Source organism: Lynx rufus, unplaced genomic scaffold, assembly GCF_022079265.1.
Source record: "Lynx rufus isolate CCGP_SWC_20201006 ecotype Redwood Valley unplaced genomic scaffold, mLynRuf1.p SCAF_23, whole genome shotgun sequence".
Classification (NCBI taxonomy): domain Eukaryota; kingdom Metazoa; phylum Chordata; class Mammalia; order Carnivora; family Felidae; genus Lynx; species Lynx rufus.
In genome coordinates this window covers 4632768-4651153 of record NW_025814838.1, presented here as the reverse complement: position 1 = coordinate 4651153, position 18386 = coordinate 4632768, and positions in this window count along the sequence as shown.

Below are 18386 nucleotides of genomic sequence, written 5' to 3'. Positions count from 1 at the left end.
TGGCCACAGCGACGGTTGTAGATTTCTAGTCGTGAACGCAGAAAGAGCCCATTCGGGAACAAATTCTAACTAGTGTAGAAAACCAATGAGGTAGTGATATCGCAATATCCCTTCTGAGATCATCAGATTCTCAAGAATTTTAAAGCTTTTTAAACCAGCCAGTTTGGCTGGGGCGCCTGGGTGGCTCAGTCCGTGAAGCGTCCGACTTCAGCTCAGGTCACCGTCTCGCGGTCCGTGAGTTCGAGCCCCGCGTCGGGCTCTGTGCTGACAGCTCAGAGCCTGGAGCCTGTTTCAGATTCTGTGTCTCCCTCTCTCTCTGACCCTCCCCCGTTCATGCTCTGTCTCTCTCTGTCTCAAAAATAAATAAACGTTAAAAAAAATTAAAAAAAAAAAAAAAAACCAGGGAGTTTGGGACACCTGGGTGGCTCAATCGGTTGAGCGTCCAACCTCAATTCAGGGCACGATCTTGCGGTTCATGAGTTCAAGCCGTGCATCGGGCTCATGGCGGTCGGCCCACTTCAGAGTCTCTGCCCTCCTCCCTTTGCCCCTCCCCCGCTTGCACTGTCCCTCAAGCAAATAAATATTGAAAAACTCAAGAAATAGACGAGAAAGTTTAATGACAAGTGGGTGTTTTAAACTAGAAATTTGTCGGGGCGCCTGGGTGGCTCAGTCGGTTAGGCGTCCGACTTTGGCTCAGGTCATGATCTCGCGGTCCGTGAGTTCGAGCCCCGCGTCGGGCTCTGTGCTGACAGCTCAGAGCCTGGAGCCTGTTTCGGATTCTGTGTCTCCCTCTCTCTGACCCTCCCCCGTTCATGCTCTGTCTCTCTCTGTCTCAAAAATAAATAAACGTTAAAAAAAAAAAACTTAAAAAAAATAAACTAGAAATTTGTCTAAAGGCTGTATATGTCACATAGTTCTCCAACTCCAGAGCAGGAAGAAAGAATAGGCCACATAGCAACCTGATGGATCCTCAGGGAAACGAAAGAAAACGTGTGTGTGTGTGTGTGTGTGTGTGTGTGTGTGTGTGCATGTATATGACGAATCAGAAAAGGCTATAAACATCGTGTCTCTCGGTGAATACACAGAAGCGGAATTAAGAGCAACATATAGTTGACCTTTGAACAGCACACGTTTGAACTGTGCAGGGTCCATTTATACAATCAAACATACTGAAAAAGTTTTTTGGAGATTTGCAACAATTTGAAAATACTTGCAGAGGGGCACCTGGGTGACTCAGTCAGTTGGGCATCGGACTTGGACTCAGGGCATGATCTCGCGGTCCGTGAGTTCGAGCCCCGCGTCGGGCCCTGTGCTGACAGCTCAGAGCCTGGAGCCTGTTTCGGATTCTGTGTCTCCCTCTCTCTGACCCTCCCCCGTTCATGCTCTGTCTCTCTCTGTCTCAAAAATCAATAAACGTTAAAAAAATTTTTTTTAAATACTTGCAGAAAAACTGTGTAGCCTCGAAATACCAAAAGAATTAAGAAAGTTATGTGTTATTTTAAGAATACAGTATGGACTACATACAATCTACAAAACATACGGATGTTTCATGCGTTATCAACTGTTTGTTATCAAACAAACCAACAAACAAATCAACCGTTTGTTATCGGTAAGCCTTGCGGTCAATAGTAGGCTGTTAGTAGTTAAGTTTTTGGAGAGTCAAAAGTTGTATGTGGATTTTTGACTCCATAGAGGGTTAGTGTCCCCCCTAATCCCTATGTTGTCTAAGGATCAACTCTTTATCTCAGACATGTAATTGAGTCTTATTTTTTTAAGATTATACAGCATGAAGATAGACATTTATCTGAAGAGACTTTGAAAGAGTACTAATAGAGGAAACAGAGGCACACTTTATAAAGCATCTAGCGTGTTTGTATTCCCAATAAAATGCAGGAAATTGTTTGCTTTATGAAACAAGAAATGGAAAATTATATGATCAGTTGACAGATTGAGATATAAAGGGAGAGGATAACATGATGATGGGCAGAGATAAAGATAAATAAAGAAGAAAGATTTTGGAAGAGAATAAAATTTCCCTTGAGATTAAATGTAGCTTAGCGGGGCACCTGGGTGGCTCACTCAGTTAAGTGTCCAACTTCAGCTCAGGTCACGATCTCACAGTTCGTGAGTTCGAGCCCCACGTCGTCGGGCTCTGTGCTGACAGCTCAGAGCCTGGAGCCTGCTTCAGATTCTGTGTCTCCCTCTCTCTCTGTTCCTCTCTCTCTCGCTCTCTCAAAAATTAAAAAAAAAAAATTAACAAACATAGGACACATTAACAGGAGAAAAGCAAATTGAATTCCGAATACACTGGGGCCATGTGAGAATACGAGAACCAGGAACAAGCCAGGCAATTGAGGCTGTTAGGTGATTTTGAGCTAAGGAGTGGTGTGGGGTCTGGGGCTTCTAAGGGGAATAGGGTGATTCATCGCACAACGAGAAGAGCAGATATTTGGTAATTAGATGTTTGTCCTGCCATACAGATAGGTCATTCAGATAAAAAAGTTATCGCTTGATAACAGCTGTCTGTCTGGGCCAGGCCTCCTGTCTGAATTCCTTTCGGTAATTTTAGGGACAGGTAAAAGCTTTTCTTGAGTTCATTGGGTCTTGATCGCCTTCAGCTCAAAATGGCAACATTTGGGGGGGACTTTTTCCAAAGCCCTTCACTAGACAACACTTTCATCGGATGAGAAAAATTAAAATTACCAATGAGCGGGCAAACGGCTTTCATGTGCCTTTAGATGTAACACAACATCACTTTTACAGCACTCTAGCCAGGGATGTAAAACATGAATGTAATCACGAAGGAACATCAGACCAACCCAAATGGATGGACATTACGTAAAATAACCAACCTGCCACGTTCCACAAAAATGTCAAAGTCATGAAAAACAGTGAAAGGCTAAGGACTGTTTCCAGATTCAAGGACACTAAAGAGCCGTAACAATTACATGCAAAACATGATTCTGGACTGGATCCTGTACTGGTGGGGAACAAAGGGGGGGGCTCTAAAAGCCATTATTGGGACAAATGACCCAACTGGAATATAAACCGTGCAGTAGACAGAAGTGTTACATCAATGTTAAAATCCCTGAGCTCGATGCGTGTACGGTGGGTACATCAATAAAGGAATATTCTTGTTTTTAGAAAATACACAATGAAATATTAAAGGATAAATGGGTTATTATATATGCAAACTTCTCCGAAATCGGGAAGCACGAGAGAAGAGACAGGGATAAATGTGGTAACGTGTTAACAAGGGGTGAATCTTATTAAAATATGTGGGGGTTCCATGTATGAATCTTGTCAATGTTACGAAAACTTAGTGCACATTTTTGAAAAAATTAAAAATTGGGGTGCCTGGGTGGCTCAGTCGGTTAAGCATCCGACTTTGGCTCTGGTCATGATCTCGCAGTTCATGAGTTCGAGCCCCACGTCGGGCAGTGTGCTGACAGCTCGGAGCCTGGAGCCTGCTTCCAATTCTGTGTCTCCCTCTCTCTCTGCCTTTTCCCTGCTCGTGCTGTGTCTCTCTCTGTCTCAAAAATAAATAAACATTAAAAAAATTAAAAATTAACGCAGGTAAAAATATACATTGCTTCAGAATTCTGGCTCTTCAAATTATGGAATGGATACACCCATCGACACAGCAATTCTACAGCCAATAGATACATATTTGTATTTACACGTACATATGCAATATTTATATATGCAATATATATATTCCCAAATTGGAATAACCTAAATGTCCATCAGTAGACTCGTTTAATATCTTATGCTAGATGAGTTTCTACTTAACAATCTGTGGTCATTAAAAGAAATGGGGTACTAATAAGAAAAGTCTCCTAAGTCTTTGTGACAAAATGAATGTAGTAAATAATAGTGTTTATCGTAGAGCCCAATTTTTATTTATAACAGAAAAAAAAAAGAGATCAGTGCCTAGCAAACCGTTAACAATTGTTACTTAGGGCAGGTCTATACTTTGGGATAGATTAGGTTCTGAAAGATATTTGTAAATCCATATGTTTTCAAGTCCCAAGTAACTAAGACAGATATAAACCTGAGGTTCCCCATTGCAATTCTGCCTAACAAGAATATGAATCAATTTCTTTGAAGCTTGAAAAGCAGGCATGTTCTTCTCCGTCTTCCATATATATTTTCTCGCAGATTTATTTTCCCCAAATAGATAAATTTTGTCTTCTTGGAGATCTGTTAAGGCAGGTATGTGTCTCTTCCTGCATAATCTTTGCTAGTGACATACATTATTCTTTAGCGGTTTGAAGCCCGCGTGTGGTCGTTTGCCGCTCACACTGATGGCATATGTGGATTCAGATAAGCCTCCGTCCCTGGTGGGGAGAACCTGTGAGACCACAGCATCGGCAGCAGCCCTTGAAAACCCACTTAGTCCTTAAATTCCCCATATCAAGTCTTGCCCACAATTAACACTAGGCGGATGGATGTCCGACTTCTTTCCGTCACGCGGTCAGTTTTTGTCCCTTCTCGACGAGCCCAGGTGACTCCACAGGCGCGATTCGTTGTGACTTCAAAATCATTCACACTCAAAAATGATTCGTGCGACGCACGTCTGTCCTCTCCATCCTCTTGAGTCTCATTTCCAGAAACGTCTCTCGTTTTCCTTTCTAACCATGTGCCCTTTCTCGGCACCTTTTCCAACATCCTTGCTGCTTTTTTACTCATCAGATAGGATGCGTCCATAACATTTGTAAACTGCCTAAACACCAAGCACAAGCATGGCAAATGCAAGTGTGGACTGAGCAGTGGCACAAAGACCAGGGCAACCACGATTATGTTATCTGTCAGTGGCAGGCTGGGTGCCTTTGACTCTGAAAAGTAGCTTTCATGGTATCAGTGAGAAACTGTAACTTGAGTATTTGTTAACAGAGGAGCTTCCCATTACATCTGTGCTCTTGGAGTTAATAATAATATTATTATTATTGCTAAATTTACTACTAGGTATTCACACATATATTTTTTTAATGTTTATTTTTAAGGCAGAGAGAGCAAGCAAGAGGACGAGGGGCAGAGATGGGGACAGAGGATCTGAAGTGAGCTGTCAGCACAGAGCCCAACGTGGGGTTCAAACTCACGAACTGTGAGATCACGACCTGAGCTGAAGTCCGACGCTCAACTGACTGAGCCACCCAAGTGCCCCGGTATTCATAGATTTTTTAAAGTTTATGTATGTATTTATTTTGAGGGAGAGAGCGAACAAGCACGGGGGAGGGACAAAGAGAGAGAGGGAGAGAGAGAATCCCAAGGAGGCTCCTTACTGTCAGTACAGAGCCCGATGTGGGGCTCACACTCACAAACCGTGGGATCGTGACCTGAGCCGAAATCAAGAGCCAGTCACTTAACTAACTGGGCCACCTAAGTGCCCCCAGTATTCATATTTTATTTTGTAATTATAAAATCAAGAAAATAATGGAAAAAGAAGATACCTTCTAATCATGTTATCTACGGGCAGACAGAATTACATTTTTGCACATTTTTATCCTTTCATGAAAAAAACATTTTTTGTTGGCTTGTTTTGATCTAACCATGGTTTGAGAGTCCTTTGTGTCCAGAAAAAAAACAACCGACACCTGTCTTTCATGTAACAACTCGCCACTAATGCGGAGTCTTGTCCAGTTCTGGTCCCCGGTCAGGAGTTCAAACCTTGTTGGGGGGGTGGTGAGAAGAAAACAAAGTGTCAAATCAAAATACCTCAAGTATGGGCATTGTAGGAGGATGGGAATGAACGGTGGAAGGAATTTAACATAGCGTGCATTGAGAGTGTGTGATTATATAAATATAGGCTGAAAACACATGTAAATGTATAATAGGATATATAATGTTAAATATAGGTTCAGCTGTGATAATAAGTCTAAAATTTCAAGGTTGATACCAGGGATCAGATGAGGGAGAGGTTGAGAGGAGCTGAGAGTGAAAGCAAGGAAATTTATTTTATGGGGAAGGTATGATTATGAATTTGATGTTTCAACTTCAATTTTATGTTTCAGCCACAAGGTGCCCAGACATTTGGTCAAACATTATTCTGGGTGTGCTGTGAGGATGTTTCCAGATGAGATGGACAATTGAATCATTAGACAGAGGAAAGCAGATCGCCCTTCTTGATGTGGTGGGCCTCATCCAATCAGGTGAAGGCCTGAAGAGACCAAAAAGGCTGATCCTCCCTCCAGCAATGGGGCATTTTTCTGCCTTTGGACTTGAACTAAAACGTAGGCTTTTCTGGTTTTTAGGCCTTTGGATGAGGATGACACCAATGGCTCTCTGGGGTTTCCCACTTCTGGAATCACTTTCGGATCTTGGGACTTCTCAGTCTCCGAAATCAAGTGACTCAATATTTTATAATAAATCTCTCTCTCCCCCTGAAAATATATATTTCTCATATATTTAAATATATTTGTTTGTTTCTTTCTTTACTTAAATATACCTCTATACCTTCTCTTGGTTTTCTAGGGAACCCTAATACAGAAAGGGGCTAATATTCTTTTACTGATGGCCCTTGAGCTGAATAACTTGCAATTCTTAGGACACTAGTTTTTGGTCTAAACTGTCATCCTGGGTGCCAGCGAGGCGGCTTCCCAGAAAATTACCATGAGGGTGTGGTTTGTGATCTTTCCAGCTGGAAGTGATGTGGGTCGTTTCCAGGCTAGAACTTTTTTTTTTTTTTTAAGATCTTATTTTATTTTTAAATGTTTATTTATTTTAGAGAGACACAGAACACAAGCGGGGGAGGGGCAGAGAGAGAGAGGGAGACACAGAATCCAAAGCAGGCTCCGGGCTCTGAGCCGTCAGCCCAGAGCCCGACGCGGGGCTCGAACCCACGAACCACCAGATCATGACCTGAGTGGAAGTCGGAGGCTTAACCCGCTGAGCCACCCAGGCGCCCCTCGACTTGTTATTTTCTTAACTGTTGTAGAAACAGTGCAAACACACAGAAGAATACATGGTATAACCTATGCCTGTGGTCCCAATACTCGGAAGCAACAAATGTTCAATTTTTGCCACATTTGCCTCTGACATCATATTGGTTTGAGGGCCGTAGTAACAAAATACCACATGCTGGGTGGCTTAAACAACACAATTGTATTTTCTCACAGTTCTGGAAGCTAGAAGTCTGAGATCGAGATGTCGGCTGGCTTGTCTTTTTCTGAAAACTCATTCCTTTCAGACGGCTGCCTGTTCGCCGTGTCCTGATGTGGTCGCCTTTAGATCTGTGGTGTTTGTGTCCTTATCACCTCTTCTTATAAGAACACCAGACACTGGATGGGGCCCAGCCACAGGGTTTCATTTCACCTTAACCGCTTCTTTAAAGGCCCTATCTCCAAATATAGTCATATTCTGAGCTCTTGGAGTTGGGACTTCCGCATGGGAATTTGGGGGGACACTCCCACCAGTCCAGTCCATTGCGATGCCTCTGTTTTTAAAAAGCAAAATATGGCAGTTACATGTAAATTTGTTTGTTTGTTGTTAAGTTTGTTTATTTTGAGAGAGAGAGAGAGAGAAAGAGCGAGCACGAGCAGGGGAGGGGCAGAGAGAGAGGGAGAGAAAGAACCCCAAGCAGGCTCCAGGCGGTCAGTGGAGAGCCCGAGGCGGGGATTGAACTCACTAACCGTGAGACCATTAACTGAGCCAAAATTGAGAGTCAGATGCTTAACCGCCTGAGCCACCCAGGCGCCCCGTAAATTTATGTTTGTGTTCCATCTCCTCTCTCCTTCATCGTGCGTATTCACACCCTAAAATAAACGTGCGTTGTTCCAAGAATATACATGTATCTATCACCGTTATATTACACTTGGATACATTAAAAAATTTTACATAGGGGCGCCTGGGTGGCTCAGTCGGTTAAGCGTCCGACTTCGGCTCAGGTCATGATCTCGCGGTCCATGAGTTCGAGCCCCACGTCGGGCTCTGTGCTGACAGCTCAGAGCCTGGAGCCTGCTTCACATTCTGTGTCTCCCTCTCTTTCTGGCCCTCCCCCGTTCATGCTCTGTCTCTCTCTGTCTCAAAAATAAATAAACATTAAAAAAAAATTACAAAAAATTTTACATAAATGGGTGTCACATGGGACATATCCTTTGATTGGCTTTTGTTAATCAGCAATAGCTTTTTGAGCGGTATCCGTGTTAATATGCATAGGCTTACTGGGTTCTGTTTCATTGCAGTGTAATATTCCAGTGTATAAATAAACCACAGTCATTCCTTCCCTTAGTGATGGAAAGTTAAGTCGTCCCCCCTTACTTAATACTACGTTAAACGACATTATACATAAGTTCTGTGTGTGTCAAGGAGCATTTTCTAGTGTATGCACCATACTTGGTCATAGGATAACACATATTGACCTTTATCTGACGTTACTATTTTCTTCGGATGTAGCTGTACCAATTGAGTCTTAGCAGCAATGTATGTCCTTTTCCCTCACATCCTTCCTTCCTTTCTTTCTTTCTTTCGTTCTTTCTTTCTTTCTTATTACTTTTTTATTAAAAATTTTTTAACGTTTACTTATTTTTGAGAGACAGAGCACGAGCAGGGGAGGAGCAGAGGGAGGGAGACACAGAGTCCCAAGCAGGCTCCAGGCTCCGAGCTGTCTGCACAGAGCCCGATGTTCGCGGAGCTCGAACTCGCGAATTGTGAGATGATGACTTGAGCGTAACTGACTGAGCCGCCCAGGCGCCCCTCCCCCACATCCTTCTTAAAGTTAGGAAGCGTAAGACATTAATTTTTGTCAGTCTTATGGGCGTGACATGGAAGAGCATCTGTTTTTTAATTTTTACTGTTCTGATTGAGAGCAAGATTGAATATAATCTTTTACGATTATTTGCCATTCAGATTTTCTACTGTGTAACTGCCTTTTTATGTCCTTCTTCATCCTTTTCCTAGTGATATTCAAATTACTTGTGGAAGTTTCTTTTCCTCTTTTTCTTTTTTTTTTTTTTTTAAGGATTTTTTAGGATATATGTATCCTGAATTTTAAGTTATTTTTCCAGGCTACTTTGTGTTTCATTCTCTTTGTTTTTATGGCATCTTGTAATTAAAAGAAATCTGAAATGTGGCCAAATTTATCCTTCTTTTCCTTTATGATGTGTGCTTTCTCTGTTTTGTTTACGACATTCTTTCCCCCCTGGATGTCATAGGAATAATCTCCGACGTTTTCTTATAAAAATTTTAAGTCCTTAATCTGCCTACTCTCTGTTTTGTGTACAGTGGTGAGGGGTCTGATTTTCTCTTCTTGCCCACGGATTGCCAATAATTTACTAAATAGCCCATTCTTTCTCCCGCTGGTTTATAATGCCTCCTTTTTTTTTTTTATATGAAATTTATTGTCAAACTGGTTTCCATACAACACCCAGTGCTCACCCCAACAGGTGCCCTCCTCAATGCCCACCACCCACTTTCCCCTCCCCCCCCACCCCCCAATGCCTGCTTTGTTAAAACCTAATTCTCCACACTTACGTGTGTCAGTTTCTGGCCTTTCGATTCTCATCCATTGATTTTTTTTTTTCCTCCATCCTTGGGCCAATAGTATATTGTTCTCATTGTTTTAATTATTACGTCTATATAATGCCTCGTTCTTTTTTTTGCTCTCTGATAGTATGAATACTTATTTTTTATTTGTGTTCTTCAAGATTATGTCGGGTATTCTTGGCCCTTTTCCTTCGTGTTGTTTTATTTTTTTTTTGAATAAACAGGGTTCTCTGTTGTGTTAAACAAAACAAAGCAAAGCCAAACAAAAAATGGGAACAAGTTCAAAGAACACGGGAGCCAATAGGAAAGAACCGCCAATGACCAAAGTTGGAATATTTTTCAACAACAAAATAAATTACAGTGGTGTAGGATTATGCTGATTACCTAGAACAAAGAACAAAATAAGTATCCATGAATCCATTCTGATGTAAATAAGCAATGGAATACACAAATGGAGGAAAAGGAATAAATCTTCCTGGCATGAAAATTCCAAGTAAAAAGGGTAAAAACATTAGAGAAATAGACACTCACCATGAGACCACCAACAGTAATAACTGTTGCAGGTGAGATCCAGCGATTGAATGCTCAGATAAGTGGAAGGTGCATTCAACAGAAACAAGATAGTTCCATAACCTCAAAAATCTGCCCCCCAATACTTATTATTATACTGGTTTTAACGTGTGTTCACGTGATCTTTGATGCTCCTCCCTCCAGGAGGTGAAACTTAATTGCTTTCCTTTTGAGTGTGGGCTGGACCTAGTCATTCACTTCTAAAGCCTAGAATATGGAAAGAGAAAGAAAATAAGTTGCCAGGAGAGAAACCCGGAGGACACCATCTGAATCCTGTTTTCAAGGCCAATGTCATCAGTAAGTTATGTTGATGTCCTATACCCCTGACGGGACGTGATGAGAGGGGCGCAACACCTCTGGGGTTGTCTTCCCCCAAACAGGTAACTTCAATCTAATTATGAGAAAGACATCAGACAAACTCAAAACTGAAGGACGTTTTACCCAACATTCACTGCTCTTCTAAAGTGTGAGGTCATTAAAGACAAGGAGAGAGTGGGGTGCCTGGCTGGCTCCGTCAGAAGAGTGATGGACGTTTGATCTTGCGGTGTAGAGATTAGCTAAAAATAAAATCTTAAAAGCAAGAACGTGGATGGACCTGGAGGGTATTACGCTAAGTAAAATAAGTCAGTCGGAGAAAGACAGATACCATGTGTTTCCATTCATATGTGGAACTTGAGAAACTTAACAGAAGACCATTAGGTCTTATAGACCATCCTATATATATAGGATATATACATAGCCTAATAGATATATCCTAACAGAAGACAGGAAGGGGAAAAAATAGTTTCAAACAGAGTGGGAGGCAAACCATAAGGGACTCTTAAATACAGAGAATAAATTGACGGTTGATGGGGGAGGAGGGGAAAATGGGCGATGGGTGGATGGGCATTGAGGAGGGCACTTGTTTGGATAAACACTGGGTGTTGTATGTCAGTGATGAATCATGGGAATCTACTCCCGAAGCCAAGAGTGCAATGCACACACTGTAGGTTAGCTAACTTGACGAGAAATTGTATTTAAAAAAATAATAAAATAAAATCTTAAAAAAAAAAACAAAACAAAACAAGGAGAGAACGAGAAATTATCATAGTATTGGTTTGCAAACTCAGAGTTCCCCCGGAGCAAGGTGGGGGAGGGGGAATCTGAAACTGCCCCTTCTACCTGAAAGATGTGACAAAGAAGGAGACAGACCGCTCCAGATTGGTAGGGGGTGGTTTAAAGGTTTTAATGAGCCAGGAAACTCACGTAGGAAGCTTGTCTTGGGTAGTTGCAAGGTAAGTAGGTCTGCACACCTGCCCACCAGAATCTTAAAAGCTTACAGGGAGGTCTCCCAGGGGTTCAGTCACGTGTACCCTTCAGATGGATGGGATTGCTCTTTCAAGGCTGCATCCTTTTCCTTCTTTCTTTCTCTCTTTCTTTCTTTCTTTCTTTCTTCTTTCTTTCTTTTTTTTTTTTAAGGACCAACAGCTTTATTGAAAGATGCAGAGAGCAGAGCTCCCCTCCCCTCAAGGTCCTGGCGGAGTCAGCCTCAGGATCAGGACCCGCAGAACAAACATTCCAAGGACAGGGCAGGTGGTGGGTGAGGGGCCTCCAGCAGCTGGGGTCCAGCTCGGTTGGTCAACGGACAGTCACGTCCTCTCGATGACCCATCCCAACAGACAGACCAGAGGAGATTAAGAAGACGTGACAGTGAAACACAACACAACCGGATACTGGAACAGAAAAAAGGTATTCGTGGAAAACCCGGTGAAATACCAAGGAAGTGTGTGGTTTAGTTGATGATATCGTGGCAGGGTTAATTTCTCAATTTTGACACATGGGCTGTGCGTTAGGGGAAGCTGGACAAAGAGCATAACAGAACTCTGTGCTATCTGGACAACCACCCATGATTCTAAAATTATCTCAAAATAAAGGTTCTTTAAAAAGCCAGTTAGTTGAAATACGTTCACCCGATGAATAGCAATGAAAGATCACTCCCTCCTCCGACACGAGTCCTGTTTTATGACGTCTCATGATAATGGAAGATGTATTTTGCACATTTCAGCATTCATGCACGTAGAAATATTTGCGTTTCAGACAGGTGAAGACGTACTCTGCTATAAAAATAACTTCACTACAAGAGATTTCTTTTCTTTTTACATGGAATGGCAGGAAAATACACTGGGTCAAACCTGCCACTTGGGAGGGAGATCAGATTATATAGGTACATTTATTTCTACTTGGCAATATTCCTACCCAGGAACTTCATTTTAGTTTAATATCGACAAGCCTGAGCTCCTTGGTTAGTTTATGAGCTTGTCAATTCAGCTTTCTTATCAGAATAGGGAAAGAATTTACATGACAGCACCTGAATAAACAAAGTACTTTTCTGGGCTAAGAAATTTACTTTAATCTTTCCCTTCAATTTAAATCCCCTTCCCTTCTCAAAGGGAGACTAGTTGTCTTGATGACATGTTTTCTTTTCCCAAGAAGAGGTTATCACTTTGCTTCCTTATGCCCACATAAAATTTAGAATTTAGTTATCAGGGGTGCCTGGGTGGCTCAGTCGGTTGAGTGTCTGATTTCGGCTCAGGTCATGATCTCACAGTTAGTGGATTCGAGCCCCATGTCGGGCTCTGTGCTGACAGCTCAGAGCCTGGAGGCTGTTTTGGATTCTGTGTCTCCCTCTCTCTCTCTGCCCCCTCCCTGCTCCATCTCTCTCTCCCGCGCTCTCAAAAATAAATAAACAGTAAACAATTTTTTTCTTAAAGAGAAGGCGACCAAAGCGTTGGGGCGCCTGACTGGCTCAGTTGGTAGAGCATGTGACTCTTGATCTCAGGGTAGCAAGTTCAAGCCCCCTCTTGGGCATAGAGTCCACTTTAAAAAGTAAATATTAAGAAGAGGAAAGTGCTCTGTGAAGACAGATGCCTACAGACAGCGCAGTTTCAAACCCCTGGCCTCCAGAACTGTGACAGAATGAATTCCTGTCTTGAGCCACACAGCTTGTGGTATTTTGTTATGGCTGTCCTAGGAAATTAACACAACACTCTGCGAAAAAGCTGTATGACGTTGTCTATGAAGGACTTGCTTCATGGATTTTATTGTAGTTCTGAACAGGATCTTCTTTTAAGATTATATTTGCTAGTTGTATCCTGATTGTCTTTAAGAATGAATTTACTTTTTGTATTCTACGGTTTATTCAGCAAGCTTGCCCAACTCTTTGGTTATAGATTCATACACACACACACACACACACACACATACACACACGTATGTATTTGCCAACAAACATATAGCTTGCAAATAATAATAGTTTGTTTCTTTCTTCCCAAATCTCATGTACTTTATTATTCTTTCTTGTCTTACTGCATTAACTGGGAACCCCAGGTTAATGATGAACAGAAGCCATGATGGAAGGCACACGTATCTTGCTCCTGTTTTCCAAGGGTTACTTCTCCTATTTCGTTATGTTTCACTATAATGTTTGTTGGAGATTTTTGGCAGCAACCCTTTTCTCTTAGGGAAGTTACCTTCCGTTTAGTTTGCTAAATGTACTTAAAATGAATGACGTGGGTGAGATGTTGCACCTGCTAAAAATAACCCTCTTGCTTCACCTGGTGTTATCTAACTCTCCCTTTAGGATGGACTGAAATGCTACTTCCTCTGTGAAGGCGTCCCTCGTTGTCTGCAGGCTAGCAAAGGGGCTCCAACAAAGGGCTCTAGAGCATTCTGTATTTTTTTTTCTTTCTTACTACTTGCCTCACTTGATTACACTTGCTTGTATAACTGTTTCTGCCTTCAAGAGGACAGGGATCTTGGTTTCTGCCTCACTACGATTTCCATATCTCATCCAGAGCATACTGGCTCCTTCCAAAGGACAACTGAAAGAACGGATGAAGTACAAAGAGAGCGGGGCAGCTGGGTGGCTCAGTCGTTGAGCGTCCGACTTCGGCTCGGGTCATGATCTCACGGTCCGTGGGTTGGAGCCCCACGTCAGGCTCTGCGCTGACAGCTCAGAGCCTGGAGCCTGCTTCGGATTCTGTGTCTCTCTCTCTCTCTCTCTCTGCCCCTCCCCTGCTCACGTTCTGTCTGTCTCTGTCTCTCAAAAATAAATGTTAAAGAAAAAATTAAAAAAAAAAGAAAGAGAGCAAGAGAATTTATGGAATTGAACGAAGCAGAATCAGATGTCAACACACTTGCCCAGACTAAGATTTGAGCAGGGTTTCATGTCACTAAAATTACCAAAAGTGCCATAAGAGATGTAAAAGAAGATAGAATGAATGGAGATTCACTTCCTGTATTTCTGGACGGGAAAATTCCAGCAGTGTGGGTTTATTATAGAACACTGGAGTCTCAGACTGTTGGGGAAGTAAGTAGTGCTAGGAAAATGAAGAAAAAACAATTAAGTCAGAGCCTTGTGTATAGTAAAATAAATCCCAGATGGTTTAAAATGTAAAGGTAGAAAATAAAACCAAAAATGTACTAGAAGAAAATGTAGATGAGCATTTACATAGTTTGGGGGGGTATGAATACATATGAGGGGGGGGTATGAGCATTTACATAGTTTGGGGGGGTATGAAAATGTAGATGAGCATTTACATAGTTTGGGGTGTGTATGAATCTATAACCAAATGATGATAGAAAATCATCATTTTCTATCACAGGCAAAAAACTACAAAGGAAATAGTTGGGAGTTTGAGTGCATAACAGTGAAACACGTACAGAATCAAAACCAGAAAAAGCAAGTTACCGGTAAAGGCAAACTGGGGGACCCAGTAATTGGAAGGTATAGGACAGGGGAAAAAAAAAATCTGGTGTCCTCAATACCTAAGAGGTTTTCATGACTCAGTAAGAAATAGCAACCTAGCAAAAGAGGACTGGCAAAAATAAAAATAAATGACCTCGTGAGCGTGTGCTCACCCTCAACAAGAACACGAGAGGGATAAAGGAGTGTCCCCAAAGTGCAGACGTGTCGGTTTTTATCTCCCCGTCTGTGGGACAGACAGGACAGGGAAAGATGCCGGTGTGCCTATGCAATTCTTGCCAGGGGAGGGCGCTGGTGGGACGATTAGTTTTTCTTTTATCCTCTCAACTTTTTCTTTTTTTTTTCCTCCATTGAAAAAAAATTTTTTTTGATGTTTGTTGGTTTTTGAGGGAGACAGAGAGAGACGGTGCAAGCGAGGAAGGGGCAGAGAGAGAGGGAGACACAGAATCCGAAGCAGGCTCCAGCCCCTGAGCCATCAGCACAGAGCAGGACGTGGGGCTCGAACTCACCAACAGTGAGATCACGACCTGAGCCGAAATCAAGAGTTGGAAGCTTCACGGACTGAGCCACCCGGGCGCCGCAGCACAGATGATTTCTAACCAAGAAACCGTAGCTGTGTTTTTATTCTTTGTGTCAGAATTGCTAGGGCCCTGACGGGGCACCACGTGCCTTCATCCCGCCAAATGGGGGCTAACGGTGCATGTTAGCAGCTATATTGCCTGGTGGTAAAGGCAGCCTCTGGTTCCTTTGTGACCTTACTCTATGTGAATAGGGGTGCCCTGAGGGCAGGCTCTGGCTAGACTAGTCATACCAGGACCTAATGTCCCTTCCAAAGGTGGGAAAGTTTGGGGTGTACTTTTTTTTAATGTCTATTATTACTTATTTTTGAAACAGAGAGAGAGAGAGAGAGGGAAACACAGAAATCAAAGCAGGCTCCAAGCTCTGAGCTGTCCGCACAGAGCCAGACACGGGGCTTGAACCCACGAACCGTGAACCAGGCGATCATGACCTGAGCGGAAGCCCCACTCGGGTGCCCTGGAAAGTTTGGATATAAATAGAGAGAAGGAAAAAGAGTCGCTGAGGTAAGGGAATGAACGACTGGGTTGTGTAATAAGGGAAATCAATATTACACTACCATCTCAAAAGAAGCTCGGGGCAAGAGATGATGTTGTCTCTTAGTTCAATTACATCAGATGCCTGAAAGGGTGAAGCCGCCTCTCGGTTGAGGCCACTTCTGCTTTGGGAACCGGACGAGATGGAAAGGAAACCTGCAAATGGGAGCGCCCTCATCCTGGGAGACTTTTTCATACCATTTGATGATGGACTGGGTAGTTATTAGGGACTGAATGGTGCCGGTATCTTTTGACCTTTATGATTGTTTTGCTATAAGGGGTCTCTGTTAAAAGACCAGGTGGGGCAGTGTGATATTGTGATCTATAATAAGAAATATATATTGGTGGCGCCTGGGTGTCTCAGTGGGCTGAGGGTTGGACTTGGGCTCAGGTCATGATCTCATGGTTCGTGGGTTCAAGGCCTGCCTGCTTCAGATCCTCTGTCTCCCTCTCTCTCTGCCCCTCCCCTGACCTGACCGCTCTCTCTCTCTCAAAAATAAATAAACATTAAAAAATATATCTATATATCTGGTATTCAACCCTGGGACTGGCACAGAGCTCCTAAAACCACTGGAATTTCCTGTGGTAAAGAGCAATAAAAGTCTCTTTTGTTGTGTTAATGAGTGACTTTGGGAAAGCCCTTAGGTAACCTAAGGATGGGGGCCTGGTTGCCAGGGGAACCAATCTTCTGAGGAAAGGGCTGGAACTTTCAGTAAACCATCCCCCACCCCTACCTCCTGGGAGGGGAGAGGGGCTGGAGGTTGGGTTGATCACCAATGGCCAATGAGCTGCTCAATCAGGACTAAGTCATGCAACCTCAGTAAAAACCCAGAAGGCTTTGGAGAGCTTCCTTCCGGGATGGAGACCACGTGGAGGGGCCAGACATTGGCGCCCCCAGAGAGGGCATGGAAGCTTCTTACCCTTTCCCTACACGTTGCCCTATGCACCTCTCTGGCTGTTCCTGAATTGTATACTTTTATAATAAACTAGTAATCTAAGAAGTAAAATGTTTCTCTGAGTTCCGTGGGCCGCTCTGGTAAATTAACGGAGCCTGAAGAGGGGATCCTGGGAGCCTCTGACTTCTAGCCAGTAGGTCATAAGCAGAGGTAACAACCCCGACTTAAGACTGGCTTCTGCAGTGGGGACAGTCTTGGGGACTGAACGCTAAAGTTGTGGGACCTGTTAATATCTCTGCATACACAGTATCACCACTGAGATGACCGTAGGGCCCCCAGCGGGTGTCCAACCGATGCTTGCCGATGTGGGACCCTCTCTCCAACCCCAACACACACTGGAACGGGGACTGCAGCGTTTTTTACAAACCATGAACCACCGTAGGTCTTAGCTCCGGTTACCATAACAAAATACCACAGAGGGTGGCTTCAATGAGAAATGCGTTTTCTCCCAGTTCCGGGGCCCGGAGGGCTGAGATGAGGGCGTGAACTGGTCAGGTGCTGGCTGTCCTCACACGGAAGGGTGTATGAAGAAACAGGGATGGGGCACCTGGGTGGCTTGGTCGGTTGAGTGTCCGACTTCGGCTCAGGTCACGATCTCACGGTCTGTGAGTTTGAGCCCCGCGTTGGGCTCTGTGCTGACAGCTCAGAGCCTGGAGCCTGTTTCCGATTCTGTGTCTCCCTCTCTCTCTGCCCCGCCCCTGTTCATGCTCTGGCTCTCTCTGTCTCAAAAATAAATAAACGTTGAAAAAAAAAAACTAAAAAAAAAAAAAAACAGACTTAAAAAAAAAAGAAACAGTGATGACCCCTCAACTTCTTATGAGGCCACAATCCTCTCTGACTAGGGTTCCGCCATTATGACCTCCCTTTAACCTTAATTACTTCCTGAAGACTCGATCTGTGGACACGGTCACATTGGGGGTTAGGGCTTCAACAGACAGATTTTGAGGAGGCACAGCTCAGTCCTCAGCAATAGACAAACAGCACACAGATAGGAACAAAGGCTCGGCATTCGTCGTGGTCGTGTCCTTCCTGACATCGCTCTTTTGCTCTTTTTCTGGCTTCTTGAGCCGAACACGTAGCTCATTTGTTTTTCTTTTTTTTTTTCTTTTTGGAGAAGTATACTGGAGATGCCGTCTTTCGTGCAAGTGTCGCTTAATTCCATCTGCCAGATTTTGCTGTCTCAGCTCCAAGTATCTCCTGATTTCCCAAGTGAGATCCTTTCTCACGCAAGGTTCCGTAAGGTCATGGCATTCTTATGTTTTAAATCTTTTGCTCTTTTCTTTTTTTTTTTTAATTTTTTTTTTCAACGTTTATTTATTTTTGGGACAGAGAGAGACAGAGCATGAACGGGGGAGGGGCAGAGAGAGAGGGAGACACAGAATCGGAAACAGGCTCCAGGCTCCGAGCTATCAGCACAGAGCCCGACGCGGGGCTCGAACTCACGGACCGCGAGATCGTGACCTGGCTGAAGTCGGACGCTTAACCGACTGCGCCACCCAGGCGCCCCTCTTTTGCTCTTTT